Source organism: Arvicanthis niloticus, chromosome 8, assembly GCF_011762505.2.
Source record: "Arvicanthis niloticus isolate mArvNil1 chromosome 8, mArvNil1.pat.X, whole genome shotgun sequence".
Taxonomy (NCBI): domain Eukaryota; kingdom Metazoa; phylum Chordata; class Mammalia; order Rodentia; family Muridae; genus Arvicanthis; species Arvicanthis niloticus.
The window spans coordinates 33,834,932-33,856,899 of record NC_047665.1 but is presented as its reverse complement, the minus strand read 5'-3'; the positions used below and the strand labels follow the sequence as shown (position 1 = coordinate 33,856,899).

At 41.1% G+C, this 21,968-nt stretch overlaps 1 long non-coding RNA gene across 8 annotated transcripts in view; it reads right to left on the bottom strand.

Moving 5' to 3' along the window:
* The window catches only part of LOC143443328 (uncharacterized), a 406,912-nt gene that overhangs the window by 60,173 nt on the left and 324,771 nt on the right, over positions 1-21,968 (bottom strand). The gene's annotated exons all lie outside the window — the stretch shown is intronic.

Sequence of the window (21,968 nt, the reverse complement as noted above, 5' to 3'; positions counted from 1 at the left end):
TGGGGAAAGCCAAGAAGTCACTGGTGTAACTAGCTGAGAAAATGACTGTCTGGCACCGGTTTGAGCACAGGGTGGCTGATAGGACACAGATGCTCAACTCAGTTTTTAATGAAGAAATAGGAAAACAAACAAATAAAAAACATGGAAACAAAAAGCAGAATATAAACAAGCCCCCCCCCAAAGATAGGCAACATGACTTAAAGTAGGGGATAAAGGAGAAATAACTGAAGGGCTGTCCTTCTCTGAATTCTCGTCATAGAGGGAAAGAGCAAAAGCTTAAAACAGCTTTACAAAGGCACTTAGCTCTCCACACTGAAGGAAACTGTCCCTCTGCCATTTCTTCTTCTAGATTTCCAAATATTGTTTCCTAATGTGTGACTATGGAAAGGCCAGTGGTGGGAAGGATGAAGTTCTTAGCTCCCACAGTTTACCAGGATGGAAGCTGGGACTGTAAAATTCCCAGAAAGGATAAAGAAAAACCAAAACCTTCCCTGAATGAGCTTTCTAGGTCAAAGTGAGGTTAATCTCTCCCAACTGACCACTATGAATGAAAACCGCTGAGCAAGTAGGATATGGTTATGAATTTTGCTTTTATTGATTTTTGCTCTACCAATAGCAATTTGGGGGCCTTGGTGGAATTACAGTTGATGGAGGTCAGACAATGGAGACTGTGGCTTTCCAGGCTCCTCTTGATAACTTAGGAGTGAATGATGTCAAATATTTACCCGGGGGCCGCTAATCCAATGTACTTCCTCCTCCTGTCTATTTAGGGTCATGTGACAGAAAGTGTCCCACAGGTGACAACTGGCACTCATCACAGCTTATCTGATACAATAATCTCAAGCAGCAGAGATAGCTTCTCCACAGGAGATAGGGAGAAGAAAGTGAACGCCAACAGTTTCAAACATTTCCCACAGCATAGTAGTACATAACAGAAGAAACTGGATTTAAGTCCGGCATTCCAGATGTCAAGAGCTCTATGCCCTGTATACCCACATAAGAAAATGTCTTATTATTCTTATCGCTCGTTAATCCTTCATTTTTATAAAGAGTAGAGAGGTGCTTGAATGGTGGGTATTAGGATAATTTACTATCTCAATGCTTTATACCCTAAACCATGACAGAGATAGTAGAGTTGGTGTTATAGTATCTTTTGGAGCTCTAGAAAGAAAAGGCTGTTAGGAATAAAAACAAAGGTGGGCAGGCTGAGGATGTGTCTGGGTACTCATAGAACTGGAGAATGCATAATGTGTGTACTCTAGAATGGACTAGGCTCTGGGTTGAATCCCCAGCATTTTGGATATAGAAACTTCTTTAGGGGACACTGTGAAGATGCTAATGTTTTGTCTGTCTTTGTTATAGAATCAAAAGGGCCAAATCACCAGTGGGAAGTACATCCTACCTTCCAACTAAATCAGTGTCATGTCACTCCCTGCATAACACAAAGAGAATGGATGGTCAGCCTATGGGTGTGAAGGACAGCACAGCATAGAATTGCTGCTTATTCTATAGTTTAAAAATTTAAGAAATACTTTTGAAAGAAAGGGTTTTTCTTAAAATCCAAAGTCCTAGCATTTGTTTACCTCCCTCTCTCCACAAAAACCTATAGTGTGACAGTGGTGGTTCACACCTTTAATCCTAGGACTCAGCAGGCAGAAGCAAGCAAACCTCTGTGTGCGTTTGAGGCCAGCCTGGTTACAGACTGAGTTCCTGGAACAAGGACTAAGCAAAGAAAGCTTGTTTCAAAATTTCTCCCAACCAAAAAATAATCGGCGGGGTCACTGGGACATGGGAAGGACCAGTGGCCTTTTCTGAATCTGTGCCTTGATGAACAGACACTGAGTACCATTGAGACTGGTAGGAAATGAGCCTTGTGCTGTGCAATTCACAAGCCTCGCCTCAGATTTTCAGATCCACATTAAACATGAAGAGACAAACCTTTGACCACATCTCAATGTTTGTGGGCTTTTTGTCCCTATAACCAGCAGCCTTATGTAAACCCCCAACCTTTAAACTCCAAAGGCCCTGGAAACATTACTAATGACCTTCCTCCATGAAACCTCAAGTTCTCTCCTGCCTGTACTTCTGACCAATGTACTTTGAAGCCAGCATCTGCATCTGGCTCAGTTTCTCAGTAGGAACTATGAATCTTTACTCAACACCTTGCACCAAACAACACCAGAACCTACAGGAAACTTTATATCTTCACACCCTTTTATCCATACAAGCCAACTATGCAACTCATTTGGGAGGGGTGGGGGGACTTTTATTTTTGTGGCGGTCTTAGTTGCCATGGGGAAAGACTATGCTGACAGTTCCATCTCTTGCCTATTATGAGCCTACACACACACACACACACACACACACACACGGGAGGGGATACACACACAGACATAGAGACACACAGAGAGAAAGAAACAGACACAGAGAAACACATAAGCTTGCAGCCTGTAGTGATACACAGACAAAATATACATAAAAAGCTTTCCAAAGAGGTTAAGCAAGCATTGAGCAATCAATGCACTGATGTATTGCCTTGTAGCTGGTAGAACAAAACAAAGCAGTAGCTATTTATTCCCAACAAAACAGCATTTTCAGCTGAAATGATAATAATAGCAATTAACGTTCCCTCAGAATTTAATACTTGTGAGGCACTATGGACTAAATGCCTTCCATGAACAATTTTATCCGTGAATATAAAATGTGTCATTGCAATTTTACAGACTATAGTTGAGGGTAAGGAAGGTTGAGTAACTTGCATGGTGTTGATTAACAGTGGAGCCGAGACTGAAACCAGGGGTGACAATTGTGCTGCATAGGAGGTCTCTGCCAGTAAATGTGTGACCACACTGGTGTCAAAGCCCAGCTATCTCTGTTTTGCTTATTGATCTGTTGAAGGAACTCAAAATATCATTCAACTCACTTTGAAAAATTGAGCAATTCATAAAATATTTGGGTGTCAAAATGCATACAGCCACGGACTCCATCCATCATAACAATTTTACTTGTCTCTAAGAAAAGGTATCCATTATACACAATGGAAATTTATTCAATGGCAAAGACTAAAGTTATAAAATTTGAGGAAAAATGGATAGATACAGACAATAATCTTCAGTGAGGTAACCTAGGTCCACAGAGACAAATGCTACATGATCGCCCTTGTGTGTGGATCTTAGCTATAGATTTTTTTTAAGTCATAGATTTATCATTATCACTGACTGCTGGTAAAGGACAGAAAGACAGAAAGGAGCTATTACAGAGAGGAGTGATAATAAAATCCATCAGAGATGAAAGGGAGTGGGCAGTGGACAAAAAGGGCTTAGCAGAGAGGGGTCAAGGAGGATAGAGAAGAGGAAGGAATAACAAAACTAAAGATAGAGATATAGGTATGTATATATACCACACAGAAGAACCCACTATTTTATATGGTTCCTAAACATATAATCTGAAAAAAGACTGGGGAGATGACTCAGTGGTACAGTGTGCTCACTGCTCCTACAGGATACTTAGGTCCCAGTATAGCACCCACATCAAACTACACATACCTACCTGTCTGCAACTCAGGGGCAGAAAACTGAATCTCTCTCTTTGCACTTCTGCAGGCTCCTCCATACATGTGGTTCACACATACACACTAAGGTACACACACACACACACACACACACACACACACACAAATAATTTTAAAAATGAAAGGAACTAGAGTGGTTGATAAGGCTCCTCCTGGAAGCTGTAGGTTATTAAATAAAATTCCCGGTGCCAGTTGTGGGACACCTCCCTATAAACTGTTGGCCAATGAGGTCCTAAAACAATACACATTATTGTCATGGCTCTGTGTTGCTACCTGGACATTGACAGTAAGGCTGTAATGCTGAAGATACCCCATACTCAGAGAAAACGAGCTGGAGCTGAACAAGAAGCTTTCCTCCTAAGTAGCTCATCGTCATGGTGCCTAAAACAGTTATACAGACCGCTGGGGGGGAGGGTTGGGGAGGACAGTCATCAACAATTTGACCCAGTTGTCAATTTTAACAGCTACAATAATGACCTGACAAGCAATTCTGTGCCCCGATGCAATAGTGGCATGATCATTATAAGGACAACAAATCAGTTTTCCCCTGCCCTCACCAGATTTGAGGCCTGTTTTGTAGGAAGGGCCTCATGCCTACTTCTGTAAATCTTGTTAAGAGTTCACAGTCATAGGCCATAAAAAGAGGGACTTACTACTATTCTTTTGACTAAATGGTCTTATTGTCAAATCATCCTCTAAATATTCTTTTTTATAACCATAGGCTAGTACTGCTCTTAATCTTAATCAAAGAAGCTTCTTACTACAGTAGACTGTGGTTATTGTAGAGACCTAAAATTATCCAAAGTGACAAGAATAAATACGTAGTGATCAACAAGTGGGACAGCTGTCACCTCCTCCATGGTTCAGAGAACATCACAGGAGAGGGAAGTGAAAATAGTATCAGGACCAGAGAATGGGGAGATGTGCTGCATAAAGTGATCTCTGGACATGACATTACTCACGAACTTACTTCGACTTTGGTAATCTGCATAAGACACACTCAAGGTTGAGAACATCAACATTTCATCATGGATAAGAAAGAGGTGCATGAGACCACATCCCTCTACAAGGGACTATTGTCAGTTAATGGTTGTCAGGCAAGAGGGTGTCATTCTATTCTCTTGTAAATTCACTGATAATGTATCCCTGTTCCTGGCAAACACCTCTTAGCCACATTGGCAAGAAACTCTACCTAAATTCAGTGGTCCACAGACAAAGTCATGAAAGAAGGAGAAGAACTTGGGAGGCAGGTGTGGGTAAAAACGGGGATTCAGACATGAAAATGGGTGTAACTGATTATATCAGTGTATAGAAGTACCAAAATTTAAAAAGGAAGTGTGTGTATTATATTCAAATCTTATACGGCCATTTCCAGTCTTCTTAGCTTTGGTTTTCTAATTTAACTCTAAATTCACCTTTTTTTTTTTTTTTTTTTTTTTTTAAGTATGAACAGTACTGGTTAACAGCTAAGAGGATAATTTGGAGGAGGCTGTCCACACTGTCCCACATGGGTCCTTGTCACCAGGATTAGTGGTGTGTGCCTTTACCTACGAAACCGTGTTGCCAGCAATTGCATCCATTTTTAGCTTTAAAAGAACTTTGAGTTATGGGGTAATAAGAAGATTTACTGTTTCATTTTACTCTATTTTTATCATTGTGGTTTGGTTTTCAAACAAGGCCTTATTGTAGTCTATACTTGTAACCTTGAACTTCTGTCTCCTGAGTGCTAGGATTTCATACATGTGCCATCATATCTGGGAGGTTTTCTATTTTTGGCCTACCTTGGTCTGTCTTCTTTAGGTCCTGGGGGAGGGGGAGCTCTTTTATATGCTCTGGGAATTAGAAAGTATATAGAATTCACCCAATCTATGTCAATAACATAATGTTTAAAAAATTACTGAGAACGACTAGGTGATATCATAGCAGAACCTTAACCCAGGCTGGCAATACACATCAAATGATCCTTTGCTGTACCAACATTTACTTAGACTTTCATAGTATCCCTACCGACCTTAACTCTACTATCAACAGAGAAAGGTGTGCAACGTGGAGTTCCCATCCCTTCCCCCTTATCTGAGCAGCATGTCTGGCCTTCTCATTGCTGCCTGGAAGATCTGGGAAGATCCTAGCTGGGGACCTCATTTGACCTTGACCTCATTTGACCCTGTCTTCCTGTGCATCACTCATCTCCTGGAAAGGAACACACTTCCCAGCCTCTTCCACATCAGCACTAAGAAAGGAAATTGCAAGCTCTGCGTGGTAAATGACCTGGACAGTGCAAATGTCTTGGGAGGGAGGTAAGACAGAGGGGTGAGGAAGCACAAAGAGATACTTTCACCCTGCCAAATTCCCATCCCTTGTTGGCCTGTAGGAGATGCCAGAAAGGAAAGCCAAGAGGAGGTGGGAGGCTGAGTGGAAACAGCTCCTCCTCTTCCCTGGCACTTCCTGGCTGGGTGTCTGTAAACATCTCTCTAGCACTACCCCACGCAGGGAGTCTGGGGAAGATGCACAGACTTGTTTAACCCTGCGAGCCGTTCCATCTATATTAGAGGCCTCTGTAACTCTGAGAGAAAATGGGCAAATGTGGTAAGCAGGTAAGGACAGGAAAGGTGGCGTGTAGCCCAAACACCGACCTTCCCACTAACAATCAGGGAGCCCTTGGGACAGATTCCCAGATAGAACTGGACAAAGAAGAAACCCAACATGTTCTTTTGCTTTCCTACCCCACCATCACATCTTCAAGTCTCTCCCTTGGTGCTGTACAAGAGAAACAAGGTGCTATGGCTGGTGGGAGAGGAATCCTCAGAACAGGAGAGCTCGGCCTAGGGACTAAAAGGCAAGCCTGAGTGAAAGGCAGACACATTTGAGATGGAGAAATCCCAACCCATTGACTTGTGGCCAGAGCAGAGCCTGTAAGTAAATGTGAACTTGCCAATGGCTCTCCTTGCAAGAGCCAAAAGTCAATGTTTGACAGACTGGGATCTGTGCCAAACTCCAGCTCAGTGGCCTCCCACAGGGGACAACTTCAAAGAAATGAGATTTAGTGAAACAGTCTGTGTCTGCTGCCAGAGGCCTGGGCTCACAGGTCCGACTCTGAGCTCCCAATCTTCCATGCCCAGCTCCCCCTCAGGTACTCAACACCAATATTAAGTGTTTCATTGATCTGACCTGTCCACTAGGCAGTGGGAAGAGCTGGCCTCTTTTGGCCATTACATTCTCAGGACCAAATAAGCTAGGTCTAGACTTTACAATATAATAGCTACTAGACACATGGCCTTTGAGCACTTGACACGTGGCCAGGCCAAGCTCATGGACTTATGATAGAGATATAACATAAGTTTAAAATGCACAGTAGATTTCAAGAAATATGTATGAAGAATAAAGTAAGTCATCTCTTTAAATTATTTCTATTAATTAAATATTGAGACCACATTTTACATGTTAGAGTAAATAAAATGCACCATTAAGATGGATGTCTCCGTTTCTTTTCTTCTTTTTAAAATCACTCATGTGGTTTGTATTATATTTACATTGGACTACGCTGTTCTGAGCATGCTGTAAGTGCAGATAGATGGATGGATAAAAGGGAAAAAAAGACTTTATAACTTGACCTAAGATCAGCATTAATATTTTTATATCAACATGGAATAAGTGGATCAAAACTGTTGAAAACAAATGAAGCATAGCTGTTTTGGGAAGCAGCTTTTGTATCTGGAACTACATTTAACTTTGAGTCATTTGCTGTGAGAAAATGCTTACTATTCTTACCAGAACTCCTAAAGCATGAGAGAATGACAGGCCATTGGCCAGGCCACATAATACAGGCCAGACGCAGCCTTCAATCCCTTGGTAAGAGTTATGGAGAACAGAAGAGAAAAACAGTATTGCAAAGGATTATCAGAGAGGAAAGGAGGAAGCAAGAATAGGAAGGAAGGAAAGAAGGAAGGAAGGAAGGAAGGAAGGAAAGAAGGAAGGAAAGAAGGAGGGAAGGAAGGAAGGAAGGAAGGAAGGAAGGAAGGAAGGAAGGAGTTTACAAATAACTAATCTGGGAATCCAATATTCTACTAAAGTTCTTCTCATTCTACTCATCCCCTTATCCTTGCCTCCAACTCCAGCAGACAATCCCTGGGGACCTGCCAGCTAAGTGTGCAACAGAAGCAGAGAGGCCAGCAAAGCAGGTAGACAAGCTTCTCTCTGCACTCTTCCTCCTCTCCTCTATAGCGGACCCACTAGTGTCACCCCTAGATCTGTGAGAGACTGCCTGTTGTGGCCTCTCCTCACTCTCTTGTCCCATTCCAAGGGTACTAAGCAGATCCTGGTGGAACACACTGTTCTCCTACCTGAGGAAACCCTCACCCCTACCAAAGCCCTACCATTCCTCACTGCCAACCCCCAATACCTAGAAACACATTTGACCTAAAACATATTGACCTCACCTAGCAGGATCTCAAAAGATCTCCCCAATGGGCTTTGTGTTTACAAAGCCACCATACCTTCCTAAGAATCAGAGAAGGCAACAGAAACAGAGGAACAAAACAGCCTCCCAACACACAGATGTCAGCATCTAGATATCAGCATCCAAGTCAAGATGCCAAAACAAAAGCATATACACAATACAGCCAGGACAGGATGGTTCTACTAGAGCCCAGCAATAATACAACAGCAGGCTCTAAGAATTGTGATAGTTGAGTCACAAGAAAAAGCCCTTAATATAGCCTTTATGGACATGATATAGGTTCTTTAAACAGGAAATGAATAAAACCCTTAAAGAAATCTAGGAAAATACAAACAAACAGTGGAAGGAAATGAATGAAATATTTTCAAGATCTGAAAGTGGAAATAGAATCACCCAAGAAAACCCAAACTGAGGGAAACATGGAAATAAAAACCTTAGGAACAAGAAACTCAAAGCAGGCCTCACCAACAGAATACAAAAGCTGAAAGAGAGAATTTTGTTTTGTGCATTGCAGACACAACAGAAGAAATGGATACCCCTATCATAGAAAATGATAAATTTACAAAAAATTTCTGGCACAAAACAACCAAGAAAACAAATCTAAGAATAATGGAAATAGGGAACAGTAAAGAAACCCACCTCAAAGGTCCAGTAAAAAATGTTTTCAACAAAATCATAGGAAATAAATTACCTAACTTAAAGTAGGAGATGCCTAACAAGGGACAAGAAGAATACAAAACACCAACCAGACTGTATATACGTGTGTGTGTGTGTGTGTGTGTGTGTGTGTGTGTGTGTATGTGTGTGTGTAACGGATATGGATGAAGAAGAGGAAGGAAGGAAGGAAGGAAGGGAGGGAGGGAGGGAGGGAGGGAGGGAAGGAGACTAAAAGGATGAAAAGACCAAGTAACAAATAAAGGCAAACTTAGAATAAGAGCTGACTTCTCAAGAGGGGCTAAAAGCCAGAAGAGCCTGGTCAGATATTCTACAGACATAAACGACCACTGGTAACAGTCCTGACTAAATAAACCTGCAAAATTTTCAATCACAATTGATTGAGAAAATAAGACATTTTGTGATAAAACCAAATTTAAGCACTATCTTTCTATGAATCTAGTCCTCCAGAAGATAGATACTCAGAAGGAAAGCACAAACCTAAAAAAGGTTAACCACAATCAATCAAGAGGGAAAACACACACATACACACCAGTAAAATAACAGGAATCAACGTATATAGATCATTGATATTTCTCAACATCTCAACAAGGGTCTCAATTCCCCAGTAAAAAGACACAGACTAATAGAATATATGTGAAAACTGGATTGAGAGGATGGATATCACCCCAGGATAAAGGTTGGAAAACAATATTCTAAACAGATGAACCTAAGAAGCCAGTTGGTGTAGCTGTTTTAATATATGACAAACTAGATTTCAAACCAGAAGCAATCAGAAGAGATAGGAAACCAACAGAACATTGCAATTCTTAACATTTATGCAACACACAAAACGGCACCCACGTTCATAAAAAAAAACTACTACAGTTTAAATCACACATTGACTCTCACACAATGATAGTGGGAGACTTCAATACCCCACTCTTGTCAATAAACAGATCATTGAGACAGTACCTAAAGAAAGAAATGTGGGAGGAACTAACTAAAGAAATAAATAGAATGTATCTAACAAATATTTAAAAAACATTTTACTCAAACACAAAAAAATATACCCTCTTTGGCACCTTATAAAACTTTCTCCAAAACTGAACAACTACTAAATAAAAACTGGGCTAAGGAAAAAATAAAGAATTTAAAGACTTTCTAAATTTGAAAGAAGACAAATACACAATATACTTAAATTATGGGGCACAATGAAGGCAGTTCTAAGAGGCTGGTAACACTAAGTGCCTACATAAAGAATTTAAGTTGGAGAGATATCATAGTAGACACCTAACAGCACACATAAATGTTCTAAAACAAAAAGAATTCACAGCCAAAAACAAAAAACAAAAACAAAAACAAACAAACAAAAAAACCCAGATGATAAGAAATAATCAAACTTGGTCTAAAATCAATAAAATGGAGATAAACAAAGAAAGAAACAAATAATATCAAGAATCAATGAAACAAAGAGTTGGTTCTTAGGGAAAAAAATCAATAAAATTTAAGACCTCTTAGCCAAAATAGCTAAAGAGCAAAGAATCCCAAATAACAAAATTAGTGAAGAAAATGAGAATATTGCAACAGACACAGGAAACCAGAAAATCATAGGACATAAATTAAAAACCTGGACTCAAAACCAAACTGAAAAATCTAAAAGAAATGGATAATTTTCTTGATACATACTGCCTAGTAAAGTTAAATCTAGATCAGATAAGCAATTAATAAACCCTAGTAAAAGAGAAGCAGTGGGGGAAAATGTACCCCAACCAAAAAGAGCACCAGGCCAGATAGTTTTAATGCAGAATTCTATGAGGCTTTCAAAGAAAAGTTACTGCCAATACACCTCAAATTACTCCACAAAATAGAAACAGAAGGAAAATTGCCCAGTTCATCTTTTTATGAAGCTACAGCTACCCTAATACCCAAACCACATAAAGACCCAACAAAGAAAAAAAAAATTACAGACCAATTTTCCTCATGAGATGAATGAAGAAAGAAAATATGCTGCGTTTACACAATGGAATAACATTCACCTGTTAAGAAAATAAAATAATGAAATTTGCAGGTAAATGGGTAGAACTAAGAAAGAGATCATCCTATGCAAGGTAAATCAGACCCAGAAAGACAGTTATTGTATGTAATTACTTACATGTCTATATTAGCTCTTAAGTGAATGATAACTAACTACAATCTGTGGAATCACAGAAAAGTTAGACATAGAATAGGAGACTTTGGAGGCTGGTGTGGTGTGTGATAGATCTCCCTAGGAAAGGGAAATAGAATAGATAGTTATAGGCGAATGGAGAGTGGAATGGGAGGATCCAATTAAGAGGGGAAATGGAGAGGAAGGAATACAGGAGACATAGATAAATTAAGGGGCATTTGAAGGGTGGTATAGACACCTTATACAATAGAAGGTTCCTAAAAGATATACATGTATGAAGGCAATCTAAATGGTATCATCAAATAATGGGTAGACAGAGTCCCAACTGGTCATCTTTTCTCAAAAAATTAAGATTTTAGTCCTAGGATATAATTAAGTGATTGTCCAAGGGGGGGGGGGGTTCCCATGGGAACTCCCAAACAACCCAGGCTATAGCAAAGACTGTAATTTGCTCTCCACAATTTATGGCAAGGCCCCATTGCTGAAGACAATATCTACACAACTCATTGAACATGGAGAAGTCAAGTTGATGTCTTCATAGAATCTGAACCCCTACACTCTAGTATCTTTGGTATAGGAAGGTATTTGACTCCTAATGACATTCTCCTATACTCATGGATTAGTGCTTTGTAATTAATTATTAAGCTGAAGAAGATTTGTATAAGACATTGACCAAAGAAATGAAAAACATAAATGGAACTTTATTCCATGTTCATGGATTTGGAACAATTAATCATGCTGAGACATCAATTCTACACATGACATTATATGGATTTAACAAAGTCTAGGCCAAAGTCCAAATGAAAATTTTTACAGAAATAGGAAAGCACCTTAATTTTCACATGCAATTATAAAGACCCAGAAAAAGAATCAAAAGGATCTTGAGAAGGAATAAAACTCAATGAACTCTTAGATCCTTATCATGCTTACTATCTCACCGTGAGGACTAGAGCTCATATGTCGTGGTTTGAATAAGAATGGTCCTCAGGGACTCCTAAGTTTGAATGTTTAGGGAAAGGCAATGTGTGATAGGACTAGGAGGTGTGCCTTTGTTGGAGACAGTGTGTCACTAGAGGTAGGCTTTGAGGTTTCAAAAGCTCACACCAGCCCAGTGGCTCTCTCTTCCTGCTACCTGTGGATCTGGATGTAGAACTCTCAGCTCCTGCTCCAGCACCCTGTCTGCCTGGATGATCCCATGCTTCCTGCCATGATAATGGACTAGACCTCTGAAACTGTAAGGCAGCCCAAATTAAATATCATCCTTATAAGAGGTGCCTTGGTCATGTTCACAGCAGTAAAAGCCTAACTAAGACAGATACCATTTAAAAACTGGGTGGCCATAGCAGAATGCCTATGATCCCAGCTGAAGTCAGAAACAATATCTGGAAGAAGCTGGCTGGCTATAGAGTAGTTGATCAAGGAGATATATAGCCTTGTTTTAGTTAGTTTTCCTCGTAACCAAATACCTGTGAAGAAACAATTTAAGGGGAGAAGGGCTGCTTCTGGGTCACAGGTGATTGTTTCATTGTGCTGGGAGAGACATGGAATTAGGAAGGGGCTGGGGTAACCACCTTGCATCCTCAGTCAGGAAGCAGAGGCTGAACAGGAAGTGTGGTTGGCTATAAAGCCTCAGGGCCTGCTCCTGGAGACCTACTTCCTCCAGCAACACTCCGCCTCTACACAGTCTTACAATGTTCCAACCAGTGATGCAAGCTGAGGACCAAGCGGCAAACCTGAGTCTATGCGGCTCATTTCACATTCCCACCACTCCTTCCTTATGCATTCAGCCAAATGGTTTTGACAAAAACGATACGATCCTTCAATGGAGAAAGAACCATTTTCAACAAATAATCCAAACTGTATATGAGCATTGAAAAGAACTTTATACAACCTTTGTCTAAAGGCATGAATGAAAATTAACTCAAAAGGGATCATAGACTTAAACCTCTCAGGAAAAAAACCCAACCAAGTCTTCATGATGTTGAACTTGGCAAGCATATTTTAGACATGACACCACAGGCACAAGTACTGGCAATAACAAATATAGACAAATTGCACTTCATGGGGAAAAAAAAAAAAACTTAAAACTTTCTTTATCAAAAGACAGTCGTAACAGTGTGAAATGGTAACCCAGGGAAAAATAGAAACATTTACAAACTATGCATCTGATAAAGAATTAAAATCCATATTATAGATTTACAACATCGAAAATTCCACAGGAGAGAACAACTTGAATGAAAAGAAAGGATTTGCAATGATACTTCTTTTATAAAACCACGCATGAAAAAACCTCACACATAGCTTGTTGCTATTGCAGGCTCAGTTCGCAGCAGCTACACTGGGCTGCTCTCAACTGTGTGTAATCCCCATAGGATAAAACACCATCTTCTGGCCTCTCCTGTACACTCACACAGGCATACAAACACATATATATAATTTATATACACACACACAGAGTCAAGAGGGCTCATCATACAACTATATCTAGTGTAGTCAATTTCAGAGACAGGGAGAATGACTGGCCTCAGGGCCTGGTGGTCAAGTGAGAATGGGGACTTTGTGTTTAACAGTTTCCATCGTGAAAGAGATGAAGTTACAGGGAAGATAGGGATGATGCTTGGTTACATGATAGTGTTAACTACTTAATGCCACTGAACATTTAAAAGAGTGGCCAACATTATGATACATATAAGTATAAGAGGGAAGAAAGGAAGTGAAGGAAGAGCTGGGGGGGGGTGTGCAGCAAGGGAAGGAAGGGAAGTGGAAATATTATCTTCTGAGAAGAGTGAACCTTCTTATTTGCAACATGAACCTACAATGAAGATTGCTAAAATGGACCAATTGGATACCTAGAGACAAGAGAAAGTGTAGATACATTCTACTTTTTAAATATTTATTCTCTCAGCCCACCATCCACCTACTAAGCCTCACATATACCCACATAAGCAAAGTCAGGAAAATGACAATTATTTGGATGGCGAGAGTATTCCTTCAGGCAAATGCTGTTTCCGAAACGGTCTAGCATAATAGGAATCATCCTGGATACAGAGCAGCACGGCATTGACACTAAAATTTATGATATTGCCACAGCAATATTTTCCTACACACACTGATACCTAAACTAAATTTAATAAAATAAAATGATGTGCTCAGGGGCATAGGGAAGTGGTATCGGAAACCCACGTCCAGTGTACTACTGAAGCCAGCGTGCACTGTCAACAGAGGCTGACCAAGATGGAGGGACATTAACCAATGGGCAGAAAGGGAAGTCAGCAGGGATGAACACATGCAGAGACCCCTGCTACGACTCTGCTGAGAGATATGCCAGATACCCCACAAATCACTTATGATACCTGAATCCCAGTGTGATGACTGATGTCAAGTCCTATGAATGTCCTTTTATTCTCTTTAAAATCATCTTTAAAATTTAACCTTAGGAACAAAAATCAAGGGCTGGGGATGTGGTTTAGGAATTAAGCATTTGCCTAGGATGTTCAATGCCCTGTGCTACCTAAGCAAATAAGAATCAAAAAAGAATATGAATCAAAGCACACAGAACAAATTGTAATAGAGAAAGGGTAATAAATTTAAATTTTTGTCATCTCTTTTTCTCTAAATCTATAAACTGAGTAACACAAGCAAAAGATAGTAATAATAATCCCAGGAAAACTGGAAGCCTTCTTCAACCACATTAACTTTACTGAAAAAGAACATCCTACAGATTACATCTGCCTTCTAAAATAGTATAGATGACACAAAGGAAAACCAGGCTCTGAAACAGATCATCAGATCGTTTGGTCCTTAATAGACAGCTGTGGCTAATGTGTGCCTCAGCCCACACTGCAATCCTGACGCGCACACCCTGGCGCTGAGGTTATTAGGCAACTCAGTGAAATGGGACAGAAAACCCCCCAAGGAGCCAAAGCACCGGAATCTGCTAGACTCATTTCCACGCTCACCCGGGAACCCAGAAAATCACTTTCAGATGCAACCCAAGACCGAGGCTGCCGCAAGGAGAAGCTCCGATGTACACAGGCTTCCCTAGCAACCCTCCGTTTCGCCCTTCACAGCTACCAGCCTCTCTCTCTCTCTCTCTCTCTCTGTCTCTCTCTCTCTCTCTCTGTCTCTCTCTCTCTGTCTCTCTCTCTCTCTCTCTCTCTCTCTCTCTCTCTCTCTCTCTCTCTCCCTCCCTCCCTCCCTCCCTCCCTCCCTCCCTCTCTCTCTCTCTCTCTCTCTCTCTCCTGGAATTCACAAACTTCTTCTTCGCAGCAAAGCTTTCTTGCAAGGCTGCCCACTGCCCATATCTCTCTAGCCATTCAGTGCCTGGAAAACACAAGAAGGGGAGACAAAGGGCAAATGCCAGTCTGTGACCTCTGTCTGGATTTAGCCGAGCGTGATGTGTGAATCAGGTGTGTGGAATGGAAGTTTCCATGGCAACGAGACTGCCAGCCAGGCAAGGCCTTCACATACTCTTTCTACCACGGTAATAAAAACAATGAGGCCACCTGAGGGACCTCAGCAAAGAGTGAGGCAGCCAAGTTCAGGGTTACGGAGTGACTGGGCAGACCTGGGTCTGCATGAGGTCCTCCCACACCCCTAGCTCTGGATTCTTTGCCATCGGTTCCTACCCAAGTCTACTCACCACCTTTTGCTGGTAGAAGGCATGAACTCTCAGGGGAGTTTCTTAAAAGTGTTATGGAGAAAGGGCTGGGGAAAGTGCTTTAAGTAAAGGCACAGCTATCAACATATTGAGCTATTCTGACCCATTCTGATACTGGGTGCCTGCTTGACAGAAGTGTTTCGGCTTTTCTGAAGCCTCTGCCTTACCTTTTAGTGGGTTTTGATTTGTACACTCGGACCATCAGGAAAAGATCCTGTGCCACACTTTGTATTTCAAGAATTTAAAATTTTACACTAACTTTTAGTTGGGTAGACACTAGAATTATTCAAAACTTAAGGGGGTAAAAGGCAGTTTGTTTTTAAGGCCCAGGAGTTAAGTTGGCAGAAGGGGAAAAGGCATACACAATTTTAATGAAATCAAAGCTTGCCTGGGCTTGTATGGATGCCCAGTCTACGTGGAACTCAGGTTCTGAGATGGTTAACAGGTCAGCAGCAGGCTGGATCTGAAGGAAACTGGAAGACAGCAAATTACACTTCCTGTCTCCCCACTGTTTTTAGCTCTGCTCTCAAAAGGGTTTCAATTCCTTCACAGCTTCACTCCACAGGCTGAATAAAAGTTCCTCCTGCTACTTCGGGTACAGGTCCTGCTTCAGCAGACTGTGACAGGCCCTGCAGTGATCAGCCTGTCCTTTCCAATGCACCAACGGAATGTGTCTCACCACACCTGACTGGCACCCAGAGGCCACCCTCTGACTTTCAGACAGTTCCTTGTGGTGCCCTCGGATGTACCCACTCCAGTGCCTGATTTACTGCATCAGCTACTCCTGTGTAGCTTGATCCACTGCAGTTCACAGTGGCACTGCACATTCCAGGCAAATTCAATGAATTTTGGTTGCCATAGAACCCCTTATCAGCTTGAGATAAGTTCGAATATTCCAGGTGATACTGAACCATGCACAATACTGAACCTTGTATTTGCCATGCTTTTCCTATATGTACATGCCCATCCTACACACACACACACACACACACACACACACACACACACACACACCATGCTGCTCCTACATGTACATACCCACTGTGTGCACACACCATTCTGTTCTTATCTATACACACCCACTCTGTGCACATACCACTCTCCTCCTGTATGTTCACCCCTACTCTGTAGACACACCATGATGATCCTATCTGTAGACACCCACTCTGTATATACACTATGCTGTCCCTATCTGTAGACACAACCACTCTGTATACACACTATGCTTTTTTTCTATGTACACAACCACTCTGTGCACAAAGCATACAGATTCTATATGTACACACCAACTGTATACACACTATGCTGGTCCTATCTGTACACACCCATTCTGTATACACACTATGTTTTTCCTCTATGTACACCCACTCTGTGCACATAACATGCTGTTGCTATATGTACATTCCTATGACAACATTTAACTTCTAAGTTAGCATAGAAAGAGATTAACAATAACAAAAAAAATTAGAATAGTACATTTTACTTTAGAGTATTACTTATAGAAGTCTCTCTCTCTTTCTCTCCCTCCCTCTCTCTCTCTCTCTCTCTCTCTCTCACACACACACACACACACACACACACACACACACACTTCTTTGCTTCAGTCCCCTCCTCCTCCCATCTCAAAGGATCTTAATTCCTCACTGCACAACCATAATATTTTCAGACCACGGTTGACTACCCCAGATGGAAAACTCAGAACTTTAAACTCCAAGTAAGTTTACTCTTTCTTTCATCCAGCCCTTTTAATTACTGATTACTGCACATAGCATGTAACCATTCCTCAATATTTCAGCTAAGACATTATTCCTATTCAGGAAGCCTGTCTCTGAAAAATTTTACAGCTCGCTTGTCCTTCTGAAGTGTCCAGCACTCTCTTGGTAAGTCTGAGAGAGTGTTTCCAGATGCTGACCTAACAGAAGAAGACCTATCCTGAATGTGGTTAGCACTGTGCCATTAGGTGGGGCCCTAGATCAAATAAAATGGGAAAAAGAGGAAGCCAAAGAAGTACTTTTCAGGGCCACAGACCAGGCTGCTCTCATGGACTTGCCTTTCCCACTCACCATACTGGATTTATTCTTCTAACTGTGAATGAGAATGAAGTCTCTTCCTTTAACTTGCTTTTTATCAACAATGAAGAAAGGAACTACATTACCCAAGACATAACTTTTTGCATTACACTCTGACTCCAATCTAGCTAGAATAAGATGGTGCCTTGTCTGCATTTACCTCTCAACTTGGGGACTAGCCTGCCGGAGCAGCCCATGAACATGTACCAAAAAGTAAGTAATAAAAGAATGAGCACACAAGAATGAACAGAGCCTTCTGCTGCCTTGGAGTCCCATAGCTTCAGGAGAGTTCCTTCAGCACCAAGAACCTGGGATCCCTGGTTTGAAATGGGTGGGACACCTGCCCAAGGCCATTAAGATTCATCAAATGAGATGGTGGATGGAAAGTGCTTTGTGAAAATTAGTGAATCTCCATATTAGGTTCTTCCCAGTAGGAAGCTAAGAAAAGGATTCGTGTATGGCTACAGAGACAGCAGTAGTCACAGAATAACTAAGTCAGGGGATGTACAAGATGCTCTAGAAACAAATGGTAAGTTTCCACCAACAGCACAGACTGACTGTATTCAGAGAAAAATGAGGTTTGTTCTGGTCAGAAATCATAGCCACAGCTTCTCGGTCATGAGACTGAATGTCTCAGTTAGAAAGGGCTTGGGTGTGGGAATGGTTCAGAGTGCCATTTTTCAGATTTTTCCAGTATATGAAATCACAAAGGGTTTAAAAGAAAGAGCACTGTGCCATCACCTTAGATGTTTTCGATTTCAGGATCTTTCAGATTTCGAGATGTTTAGATAAAGCATGGACCTGGAGGACTGAGAACGGTGCTTCTTTCTGACTCGTCTCACTCTGGCAGCCCAGTGCTCTGTCTCTGATGCTGTCACTCCCATGCTGCCCTGCTCCAGGACCAATAATAGACCACACCTGCACATATAAAGCCAGTCTTAATCCGTTTTCTTCTGGCTTAGTGTATTTCTCACCCCACAATCACTTTCCTCTTTCCTTGTATGTGAGGTCCCCCATTTCTAAGCACAGGGAGGCACTCCCACAGTTACTGGAGCCAAATCTGGAGGATCAGAATGGGGACACATCTGCATTACAAAACATCAGATTTGGTACCAAAGGCCAAAACCAAGAAGTGTATTAAGAGTCAGAAAATAACACCAAGACAGCTGCCAAGAAACAAAATTGTGTGAGAAGACTGGCTCCCTGTTCAGTTTATGGTGGTGTTGTGTTCTTTTGGATCTCAAATGGCCCCTCACAACCTCAAGTGCTGATGGTCTCCAGCTGATGGTGCCACTGGAAGGTGATAGGACCTTGAAAAGATGAGACACAATGGCAGGAAGGCACACCACTCCGGTATGATCTTAAAGGGAAGGGATAGCAGTACCCAGACCCTGTTCTCCTTCTCTCTGCTTCCTGGCTACCATAATGTAAAGAGCTTTCCTCTGCCCTGCGTTCCCCACCATGAGGTGACAGTGCCAAATGACCATGCATGGAGACCTCTACAACTGTGAGCCAACTGTGTCTTCCATTGAGGTCTATTTTCTCAGGTATTCTGTCAAAGTAGTTAAAACACCAACACAGATGGCTTTGGCTTCAAGATTCTGTGAAAGATGAACATAATAATATTGGTTAAGCAAACCCAAGTCACATATATTGACCAGGGCAAAGTATGGAAGGTCGCTCATGGTAGGAGCATGAATGATCCTCATGCTGCCTAGTGAATGGTGGAAGAGACAGAAACATGATACAACATAAAAAAATTACCACTAGGGTGTTCATAGGTAATACAATGCAGAAACCCCAAACCTCCCTGAGAATGGACTGCTACAGGCTGCAACAACTTAACGAACTTTGCAAAACTGTGTCTCAGTGAGCTCTGCACATACAGAGAAAGAAAGGCTCAGATGTCTGTCTTGTGGAAGAGAAATACACTCAGATATGAAGGAGGAGGAAGACGTCCAGGTCAGGATGGTGCCAGATATGATTTTGAAAAGATAGGCTGGGAAAAACTGCAGAGCTAGGGAAAGATATAAACAGAGAGAAATAAAAAACACTTTGAAGGTTGTGATGGCAGAGAGAAAAACAGAAATATATATATATATATATAGTTAAAAAAATTTTATTAGTACTTAACATTTAAATGTCCACAACAAGGAGTTAAAATTAATAAAAAGCTGAACAAATCAATAAAGTCATCATTAAGCCTCAGTGGAAAACCATAGAAAAGTTATAGTATCCCAGACAATATCCAAGTGACCAGAATATATGTTCCAACCAAGTAAAAAGAATTACAAAGGAAAGTATTCTTCTTGTCAAATTAGGGGTGTATTGTGCACCTATGAGTGTAGTCATTTGTATAAATGTGGGCTCATCATTGAAGGTCAGAGGTCAACTATGAGTGTCAATCCTTGCTTTCCAACTTACTTAACAAGGCTCTGTCTGTCTCTCTGTCTCTCTGTCTGTCTGTCTGTCTCCATCCCTCCCTCTTTCCCTCCCTCCCCCTCCCCCCCTGGTTAAGTAACCTGTAAACTTCCAGGAATTGTGCTGTCTCTACCTTCTATCTTCTGGTGGAGTGTGGAGATTGTAGGCACTTGTGGGTCTGATCAAGCTTTTACCCACTGAGCCATCTTCACAGCCCTAAGGAAAGATTTTGTAAAATGGGATCAGTATTGCAAGATGGGCAATCTGAAATACTAGTGTTGAGAGAATACAACTTTCCTAGGCAGCATTCTGAGATATTCAGGTGCCCTTAAAAAGACAGAATACAGAATACTCCTCAAAACATATAATATTAGAAAAAAAATCAAAAACAAAAAAAACCCCCAGAAATTCAGAAAAAGTATTGCTGCCCAAACAGAATGACTTAAATGAAACCCATTAAGCCAATACTAACATCACCACACTACCATAAAGAGAACCCGAAAGCCACCTGGAAATGGCAACGTGAATTGTGATGCAGGCATATCAAGAAGCACAATGCAACCTGTAGATTTAATGTCAATTTCCCCTTCATTTTCTGGACCTGGGCATGAAACTCAAAGGCTCACATATACTAAACATGCACACACTATACAGTAAGCTACATGAAATGTAGTATTTATTGTATTGTTTAAGAAGACCAGAAGTGTATGTGTGCACATGTGTGCACATGTGCAGTCTACACACACACTCTCTCTCTCTCTCTCTCTCTCTCTCTCTCTCTCTCTCTCTCTCTCTCTCTTAGAAATAAGTACTACAGGAAAGATACCCAAAATCTTCTTTAGACTATATGACTACAAGATTATTTTTTGTTTGCCTTTCTTTTGCGTTATTACATTTTCCGAGTTTTTGTTAATGAACATAAATTGCCATATAGTTAAAAGTTAAGAGTTGAAATATCAACTAACCAGATCCCCCAGAGCTCTGAGGGACTAAACTACCAACCAAAGAGTACACATGGAGGGACCCATGGCTCCTGCTGCATATGTAGCAGAGGATGGCCTTATCTGGCATTAATGGGAAGTAAGGCCCTTGGTCCTGTGGAGGCTTGATGACCCACCATAGGTGAATGCTAGGTCTGTGAGGCGGGAGTGGGTAGGTGGGTGGGAGAGCACCCTCATAGAGGCAGGAGGAGGGGGGATGAGATGGGGAATGAGATAGGGAGCTTGCAGAGGGAACACCAGGAACAGGAAAAACATTTGAAAGATAAATAAATAACCAATAAAAAAGTTATAGTTGAGAGGCAGTTGTGATTTAAACCTGCTGTCCCAGTTATGTGGAGACTCAAATTGGAAGATCACTTGAGCCCAGGCATTTATGGCCAGCCTGGGCAATCCATCAAGATCGTATGTTTTCTTAAAAATTATTATTATTATTATTATTATTATTATTATTATTATTATTAAATAATAATAATTATTATTATTATTATTATTATTTATATGTTGGTTGATCTTGACTGCCAACTTGATGAGATCTGAACCAACTAAGAGACAACTAAGAGACAAACAGAAGAGAAGCTCTCTAAGGGCATTTCCAGAAAAGGTTAACTGAAGAGGAAGGGTCCATGACGTATGTGGGCAGTATCCATCAGCTTCTCCCTCATTTAGTTGTTACTTGTAAGGCATTTTGTTGCAGGAAGATAAAGAGTAACACACACAGAGAGAAAGAGAGAGAGACAGACAGACAGAGAGACAGACAAACAGAGAGACAGTGAGACAAAGAGACAGTGAGACAGAGAGAGAATGAAAATGATTTTAGTGGATTAGAAAAATAATATTTGGAGATAGTCATTCATGGAAAAATGAAAGTAATCCACATTCTCAGATGTCCAGGGATCGAGCCTGTATTTTTCATAAGAGCATTTCTTCCCAGCTACATCCTACAACTGTGCATGATACCATGTAGAG